The following is a 10,023-nucleotide window of genomic DNA, read 5'->3' as shown; positions in this document are numbered from 1 at the left end:
CTGCAGATATGTGGCCACCTACAGAGCTATTGAACATAACACTACGGGGATGAGTCCTGCTGAATTGCTTTTCAAGAGAGAAATCAGGGGGAAACGGCCCGTCAATATAACATCGCAACCACATGAAAAGAGGTTTTACAGCTATAAAAAAAACTGATTTGTGAGCATTAGTGGAACTGAAGGTTTTAGAATAAACAAAACACACGTGATCGCTGTCATGCGGTGAATCCGGCCAATCGTGGAACAGCTGTGTCGTCATCAGAGCTCGTGCAGCCACTCTGGAGAAGCTGCGCAAAATGAACCAGTTGGCTGCTCTCGAATCTCTCTTGCGGCACTATGATGCCATACGTCACAGTCACGTGGCGTTGGCGCTGCCTTAAGTCGGACACAATTGTCAGGGTATTACATGAAAGACGTGCTTCACTATCCAGCCCACTAGGGGGACTCGGGGAGATCTGTATGGGTGAGTTACACACACACAGTAAGAGTGTGTTCCTGATGAAAACAGTGGTGTTCTATGGCTCTTCAATAAATATCAGAAAGACGATGAATGCCTCCTTGCAAATGCATACTAGACATGGTGTCAGAAGTATAAAGAAAAGAGAAGAGCAAGATGTTGAAATTTTCCACCAGAAAGTTTGATTTTCCAACAGAGTGGCCAACGTGGAGGCAGAGATTTGCACAATACAGGACTGCTACAAAGCTGAGTAAAGAAGATAAAGAGGTACAAATCAGCCCTTTATTATATGCTATCGAAGCGGAGAACGTCTTCAAATCGTTCACCTTTACGCCAGATGAAGATGCCGAAGATTACGAGACGTTTCTGGGAAAATTTTATGAGTATTTTTTGCTGAAAAAGAACGTGATACACAAGCGGGCATGTTTCCACCAGAAAGCGCAAAGGTACGGAGAAAAGGCGGAGTGCTACATCAGAGCCCTTTACAAACTCAGTGAGAACTGTGAATTCGGTGCAAGTCGAAACAAACATATAAGAGATAGACTTGTAGTCGGAATTCGGGATAAAGAGCTTTATAGGAGAATGCAGCTGATGACAGCACTTACCCTGGAAATTGTGGTGCAAATGACACGGCAGGCTGAGGACGTCACACAGCAGGTCAGCCAGCTGGAGGGTCAGTCAACGGGCAGTGTGCAAGAGGTAGCCTCCAGACGTTCTTCAAAAGAAGCAGAAAGGCCCTGGATGAAAGAGAAACAAAAGAGATGGTGAGAAAAGAAGAGAGGACATGTGAAGAGAGAACGAATGTGGCAGGTGTGGTAGAACAGGACACAAAGACATCAGAAAATGCCCAGCAGCAGATGCTGAATACAAGAAATGCAAAAGAAAAGGACACTGGGCGAGAATGTGCAAATCAAAAACTGTGAAACAAGTGACAGCGAAATAAGTGAGTGAAGAGAGCTTTAATCTGGGCGCAGTGAGTAACAAAAATGAGTCAGAAGGAGCTACAGTAAATTGACTGTGTTGCTTAAGATAGGGGATACTCCAGTTAGTTTTAAGATCGATACAGGAGCTGATGTAACCATAATGAACACTGTGACATATGAAAAGCTTCACCCAAGAGCTCAGCTTCTTCATTCGAACACACTACTAGACAGTTAACTGCAGAAGTGGAGCATAAAGGTAAAAAGCATGCCATCATGTATGTGGCAGCAGGACAAACTGTCAGTAACCTTGTAAGACAACAGACAGCTGCGGAGATGGGGCTAGTCAAAAGAGCAGATAAGCACAGTTTTTGAAGGATGTGGTACAATGAAAACAGAGCCGGTAAAAATACACCTGAAAGAAGGCGCTGTGCCATAAGCAGTACATACTGATTCCGTTATGTGAAGAGAGTAATTTGCTGACGACATTCCTCACTCTGGTGGGCTTGCTATTGTTATAAGAGACTCCTGTTTGAATCAGCATAGCTCCAGAGATCTTCCAAAGAAAAATGAACGAGCTTCTAGCGGACATGGAAGGAGTTGCTTTATACATGGATGACGTGATTGTGTACGTGAAGGACAGGGCAGAGCACGACATTCACTTGAAAAGAGTACTAGAAAGGATGGAAAGTGTGGGTCTCAAATTGAATAAAGACAAGTGCGTGTTCAGGAAAGCAGAGTTGAGTTTCTTCGTGGATGCAATAAGTGATTTTCAAGAACCGAACAACGTAAACGAGTTGAGGAGGGCGTTAGGCCTCATAAACTACATGATAAAATATATCCCAGACTTGGCAATGACGGGAGGTCCGTTGTATGAGATGCTCAGGAAAGGACGTGCATGGAAATGGGATCAACTGCAGAAAAGTGCATTCAGCACACTTAAAAGCGCGCTCACTAAAGCTCCTGGCACACTATGATCCAGGAAAAGAAACAGAGGTATCAGCGGATGCAAGCAGTTACGGTATTGTGGCGTTTTTACTGCAAAAGCATGACAACAGCTGGAAACCGGTTGCAAACTGTTCTAGAAAGAGATTCTGAAAACAAGATACGCCCAGATAGAGAAGGAATGCCCTGCAGGCGAATGGGCGTGTGAAAGGTTCCAGAAATACTTGGTGGGTATGGACACATTTAAATTGATCACTGATCACAAGCCATTAATACCGCTGATCAATAGTAAAGACTTGGACACTGTGCCTGTGATATGTCAGAGACTTCTGATGAGACTCATGCGGTTTAATGCAAAAGCGGAGTATGCGCCTGGCAAAAGCTTGGTTGTTGGGGACGTATTGTCACATGGCCCATTGAACACTACGGAGGACTTCATGACAGCAGATGTGAGTTGTCACGTGAATGCAATCATCGGATATCTGCCAGTGTCACAGAGTAAGTTGACAGAAATAAAAACAGAGACACAAAAGGATGAGCAGCTACAATTGACCTATCAGTAAGCCCCTCCCATCGAATGCAGATGAGCCAATAGCAGTTGAGTTCCAGTTGCGCTGGGACCGGAACTCGGACATCTTTAGGTTTCAGCGCCATAGAGAAACATTGGAAAATCCGAAGCTTTCATCGATTTGATGGTGTTTATGCTACAAAAATGCTAAAATGTCGTGCCTGAGGTACTTTAACACTGATTCCAGGGATCCTGAGAGGATTTTCTGTTTGTCATACTCTCGTTAAGTTACAATTAAAGTCCCTGCTAACATACAAACCGAAATAACTAACTGTTCTCACGTCATGTAACACTAGGTCAAAAACACGAAGTTCTACATTTCAGTGCCTCTCCATATTAAACTGGTTATATGTAAATTAATTTAATTTTAGATATGTTGAGGTCTACATTATCTGTCCTACTAAGGAGGACTCCTATTTTGATGGGTATTATAGTCTCCGGGTAGTGAAAGGAAGAGCTCGCACGCAGTTTATCGGAGTTTTGCAGATACAAAGTTTACCAGTTATTAACTGCAGCACCCCCGAAAAGGCACACGGTGTATATGTTTGTTTACTGTTAGTTGTATGAGTGTTTTCGTGTAAATTGCTGTGTATGTTAATGGTAATGCAACGGAGAGAGAGTTTGTGAATGAGACGTTAATGCGCACTTCTTATGCTTTGTTTGTTCAGCTCTTACAATGATTTTTTTGGAGTGAAAAAGGGCATAATAAACTTGATAAACCATCAGTTAAGTTTGGCCATCATTCAGACGGGATATACGCTACATTCTGTGTCTAAAAACATCTCGGGATAAGGGTTTCACGCTGACAGCTGTCATTGTAAGATATAGCAACTCCGTTTGTTTGTCCGAGTTAGCAACAGTAATTAAGGGGGGCGGGGCTTACCGATAGGTCAATTGGTAACAGGAGGATGGCCAGAATATGCTAAAAGCGTTCCTAACACAGAGCTGCCAACTCTCACGCATTGGCCGTGAGACACACGCATTGGATTGGTTTCACACGCTCACATGCCACACCCCTGATTTCTCACGCTGAAGTGTCAACCTGGTCGGTCAAATGCCTGAAAAGATGAATTTATCTATAGATCTACATGTTGAGCCACTCGTGATCGACTAGTTATGCTTTCGGTGAGGGGGTTCAAATGAAATGTGCAGATAAATACGGTGTTGCGCGACCGAAAGCTACATTCCGTTTTGCGTTCTGACAAGAACGAGCCTGTAGTTAGCGAAGCGGAGCGGAGCGCTGTGACGCTCAGGGGTGCGCTTCCCGAAAGCGTCAGCTATGGTCGCAAGTTCCGTCGTTATAAGCATAGTTAAACGAGTCGGTGTTTCCCAAAACATAGTTCCAACGAACGTTCACAAACAGCATTGCAAAGTTGATTTGCATACATTTTGTTCTTACACTGATGTTAAATTTGTAGTAATTTTGCACTTTGACAGCCAGTTTGAGATAGTATACCGGTAGACTATATTTGAGTATTGTATGCAATGATTCTGACAGTTTTTGCCATTGAAATGACTGGGAAAAAAAGTGTCCCATGAACCGTGAATTCACCCTATAGGCCTACTCTTTGAAATCATAATTACATTGCATTATGTTGCTTGAAACCCCAAATATTATAACATTCTTCATTAACAATTAAGGCCTTTATTCAGTTATTTGTAACAATCTCATTGTAAAAAAAAGAAAAAGAAAAAAGCTGTTTCAATGTAGCTTGCTACTTTTTGATAGTAACTTGTAGTGCTACTTTTTCAAAAGAGTAGCTTGAATGTAACTTAACAGCTTTTTTAGATCAGCCACAGCAACAACAAAAAAGGAGCAACACGACAGACAGAAGAGCAATAGACAGGACAGACTGATTTTTTTCCTTTTTCTTTTTACAAATGGAAAGACTCTTTGTCAGTGAGTGATGGACTGATTGTGCTGGGGAATCGCATTGTAATTCCAAAAGTGATGAGACATGAGATGCTTAGCAGAATTCACGACGGTCACCAAGGTTTGTCAAAATGCAGGGTACGGGCTCAAGAGACTGTGTGGTGGCCTGGAATTTCAGAGGATCATAGGCCGAAAAAAGAGACATGTACATTTTGCATAGAAAATAAATGTGCGCAGAGCAAGGAACCTCTACAGTCAACACCACTGCCAGAAAGACTGTGGCAGCGAATAGCCACAGACTTGTGTATGCATAAAGGAAAACAATATCTTGTAGTATCTGACTACTATTCGCGCTACTTGGAGATTCTTCTGCTACATGTCACTACAGCAGAGCATGTCATTCAGAGGCTTAAAGCATTGTTTGCGAGATTCGGCATACCAGAACAAATTGTTAGCGACAAAGAACGTCTCGGTTACGGATGTAACCCTCGTTCCCTGAGGAGGGAACGGAGACGTAACGTTAGTGACTAACGAATGGGGGTCTCGCTTAGAAGCCTATCATCTTCGAGCTTAGAGAAAACGCCCAATGGCATGCCAATGCCATGGGGCATGCGGAATTTGCATACGTGACTCCGCCTCACTGCGTGAGTATATAAGGAAGTACGTGGCAATATCGCATTATGTTACCTGCTTGAGGAGCCAAGACTGAACTCCGTGTTCCAGGTAGCACAGCTGATGTGGCAAAGGGACGTTACGTCTTTCTTTTTCCCTCCTCAGGGAACGAGGGTTACATCCGTAACCGAGACGTTCCCTTTCGTTCAGTCACTACGACGTAACGTTAGTGACTAACGAATGGGGGTCCCAATATAATCACGCCACTCAGCTGTCTTCCAGTGCCCTGCGTAAGTGTGAGTACCCTGTCGTAAGACTAGTACGGACGAAGGACTCCCACTTATCACAGGAATACCAAGGTACACTGGGAAGCATATCCCAGTGAGGGAATGCCAAGATGCCTACCCGTGGGGAAGACTTAAGAGAACACATATGACCCGCTAAGGGCTGCATATGGAGAACTCTAGGGAACCAGCCGAAGGTGGATTTTTAACCCTAGGGGTGGCGGGGACACGCCAAGGGAAGAAACCCGCTCGCTGCGGAGACTTACGGTGAAATACACGTGTGGGGGTCGCCAGAGGGGAACCATGCACACGGGGCACCTGGCCGGAGACGAGGGTCTGGGCTCGCTAGAGAGCAGACACACAAGTATCGGCGTAAGCGGTGCTGGAGGAGCTCAGGGCTCTCGGGGAGCTCACCTGAGGGAAAATATCGCACTTATCCAGTCCGAGGAGTGGAATGGCGAGCAAGCGAAGACACCTGAGCCTGGCCCATTACCGGCCCCTCGGGGGGGGCGAGTACATAGTCGGACACTGGCTCCACTCGGAGATTGTAGAATCTGGCGAATGTGTTAGGTGCCGCCCAGCCTGCAGCTCTGCAGATGTCTGTTAGCGAGGCGCCATGCGCTAGAGCCCAAGAGGAGGCCACACTCCGAGTGGGACATGGTCGACCTTGCTGCTGGTAAGCCAAAACAATGGTGTCCACTATCCAGTGAGACAGCCTTTGCTTTGAGAGAGCACTTCCCTTCCGCTCTCCACCATAACAGACAAAGAGCTGGTCTGAGGTCCTGAAACACTGCGTCATGTCTACGTAAGTGCGGAGAGCGCGTACTGGACAGAGCAATGCCAAGGCTGGGTCTGCCTCCTCCAAAGGCAGCGCTTGCAGGTTCACTACCTGATCTCTGAAGGGAGTGGTAGGAACCTTGGGCACATATCCAGGCCGGGGTCTCAGGATCACGTGAGAGTTGGCCGGCCCGAATTCCAGGCACGCTTCGTCAACCGAAAATGCCTGCAGGTCCCCGACCCTCTTAAGAGAGGCCAATGCGGTCAGTAGAGCCGTCTTCATCGACAGGAACTTAATATCGACCGACCGCAAAGGCTCAAAGGGAGGCCTCTGCAGAGCACTTAAGACTACTGAGAGGTCCCAAGAGGGTACGAGAGGAGAGCGAGGAGGATTCAGTCTCCTCGCCCCCCTCAGGAACCTGATGATCAGGTCATGCTGACTTACCTTTTTGTTCTCCAAGATCGTGGTGGGCAGATATTGCGGCCACATAAACTTTGAGGGTGGAGGGAGACAGCCTTCGCTCCAACCCCTCTTGGAGAAACGAAAGCACGGACCCGATCGGGCATTTCCAGAGGTCTTCTTGGCGGGAAGAGCACCAGGTGACGAAGAGCTTCCACTTCAACGCATAGGCATGCCGAGTGGACTCTGCCCTAGCGGAAGTGATGGTGGCGACCACCGTAGGTGGCAGGCCACTCAAACCTGCCGCGTCCCGTCCAAAACCACACGTGGAGGTTCCACAGGTCGGGACGCGGGTGCCAAAGGGTGCCCCGTCTCTGAGTAAGGAGGTCCGGTCTCAGAGGAATAGGCCAGGGAGGGGCTGTCGCAAGGAGAATGAGTTCGGGGAACCAGGTCCGGCCGTGCCAGTACGGGGCGACCAAAAGGACCTGCTCCTTGTCCTCCCTGATCTTGCACAGGAGTTGTGCGAGTAGGCTCACTGGGGGGAACACATATTTGCGTAGGCCCCGCGGCCAGCTGTGCGCCAGTGCATCCGAGCCGAGCGTGCCCTCGGTCAGGGAATAAAACAGGCTGCAGTGAGAAGAGTCGTGGGAGGCAAACAGATCTATCTGTGCGTCCCCGAACTTTTCCCAAATATGCTGGACCGTCTGGGGATGGAGTCTCCATTCTCCCGGGAGAGGCTGAAACCGCGAGAGCTTGTCGGCTGCTTGGTTCAGGACTCCCGGAATATGGACAGCACGAAGGGACCTCAGGCGCTTCTGACTCCGTAGGACGAGATGGCGGGCGAGTTGAGACATATGGCGGGAGCGTAGACCGCCCTGGTGGTTGATGTACGCTACAACGGCCGTGTTGTCTGTCCGGACAAGCACATAATGGCCCTTCAGCAACGCTCGGAAGCGGTGCAGGGCGAACCGTACTGCCAGCAACTCGAGGCAAATGACATGCAGGAGGCGCTGGGGTCCTGTCCAGGAGCCCGCGGCTGCTTGTCCATTGCACATGGCACCCCAGCCCGTGGCAGAGGCATCCGTCGAAACGACAACATGCCTGGAAACTCATTCTAAGGGAACACCTGCCCGTAGAAAAGTGAGGTTCGACCACGGGGTGAGCGTCTGTAGGCAGGGCCGAGTCACTTGAACCCGGAGCGTGCCAGACTGCCATGCCCATCTCGGGACTCGATCGCGAAGCCAGTGCTGAAGCGGTCTCATATGTATTAATCCGAGCGGCGTCACCGCGGCTGCAGATGCCATATGCCCCAGGAGCCTCTGAAATAGTTTCAGTGGAACCACACTCTTGCTCTCGATTTGACGGAGGCAAGTCAGCAGAGACTGCGTGCGCGGGCTCGAAAACTGCGCGCACATGGCGACCGAGTCGATGTCCATACCGAGAAAAGAGATCCTCTGCGCTGGGCAGAGTTTGCTCTTCTCCCAGTTGACCCGAAGGCCCAGACGGGCTAGGTGTTGGAGCACCCGATCTCTGTGTCCGCAAACCTGCTCCCTAGAGTGGCTCAGTATGAGCCAGTCGTCGATATAGTTCAGGATGCGAACCCCGTGCTGCCGAAGGGGCCAAGGGCTGCCTCTGCAATCTTCGTAAAGACGCGAGGGGACAGTGATAGCCCGAATGGGAGGACCGCGTACTGGTATGCTCTCCCCTCGAAAGCAAACCATAGGAACGGTCTGTGTCGAGGAAGGATGGAGACATGAAAGTAGACGTCCTTCAGGTCGATCGCTGCAAACCAATCGTGAGGACGAACGCATTCGAAAAGGCGTTTCGCAGTCAACATCTTGAACGGAAGCTGGTGGAGGGATCGGTTCAAGATGCGAAGGTCCAGGATTGGTCGTAACCCACCGGTTTTCTTGGATACAATGAAGTAGGGGCTGTAGAACCCCGACCTCATTTCGGCTGGAGGGACAGGCTCGATCGCACCCTTCGCCAGCAGGGTGGCAATCTCCGCACGCATGACGGGGGCGTTGGCCCCGATCATGGTATAGCGGACTCCCCTGTAGCGGGGAGGAGCCTGCGCGAACTGAATCGCGAGTCCCAGAAACTGCACCACTATAGTAGGTCTACTGATAATATTTACAAAATATTTACACTATAGTAGGTCTACTGATAATATTTACACAATATTTACACTATAGCAGGTCTACTGATAATATTTACAATAATTTATTGAATTTGATAGGTGTCTCTCACATTGTCCCACAGCAACATTATAATAGTGTACATTAATGTACAATGTTTTATAATAATAATTTATTCTATTTAGTGCCCAATTCATTCATTTAACATATTTAATATTGGGGCATCCAAGTTATTTGACATATTTGAAGTAACAGTAGTTACTTTCCCTGGTAATTAGTTACTTTTATAATGATGTAACTCAGTTACTAACTCAGTTACTATTTGTAATTAGTAACTATAGTTACTAGAGCCATTAGTAGCACTCATGTGTTTTCGGGGGTCAGTCCGGCGGAATTGCTAATGGGAAGGAAAATACGTACTACCCTACCCACCTTACCGGAAAACCTGAAACCAAAGTGCCCAAACAAATCAAGCGTAAAAGAGAAAGATAAAGCAGCGAAAGAAAAGCAAGCAAACTACTTTAACAGGCGACATGGCGTGAAGGACTTACCTGTTCTCAGACCAGGGGATTCAGTCTTGTTAAAGCTGGATGATGAATCACGATAGATCTGAGGACCCGTTACGGTGCTGAAGGAGAGCAGTACTCCAAGATCATACGAGGTCTTCAGCGAAAAGGAGAAAGTATAGTCTTAAAGGGGTCATAGAATGCCATTTTTGTACAAGTTAATATGATTCTTTAGTGTCTAAATGAAAAGTTTGTAATATACTTTAATTAAAAATTCTCATTAGTATTGTAAGAAAACACTCATTTTACCTGGTCAAAACCAGCTCTGTTTTCAGCAAGTAATTTCAGTGTATGTGACTTTAAATGATAATGAGCTCTGCTCACCCCGCCCCCTCTGCTCTGTGGGGCATTCGGTTCGACCCGACACAACACCACAACACACGTGGAGTGATGCCTTGACAACACTTGAGGGTATATTTTCGAGAAATAATGGCAACGGGAGTCTCTGAGGAAACATCTGAGCAACCTTATCATTTTGAACCG

Source organism: Gobio gobio, assembly GCF_949357685.1.
Source record: "Gobio gobio genome assembly, chromosome: 21".
Lineage (NCBI taxonomy): Eukaryota > Metazoa > Chordata > Actinopteri > Cypriniformes > Gobionidae > Gobio > Gobio gobio.
Note: the sequence above shows the minus strand (reverse complement) of the source record.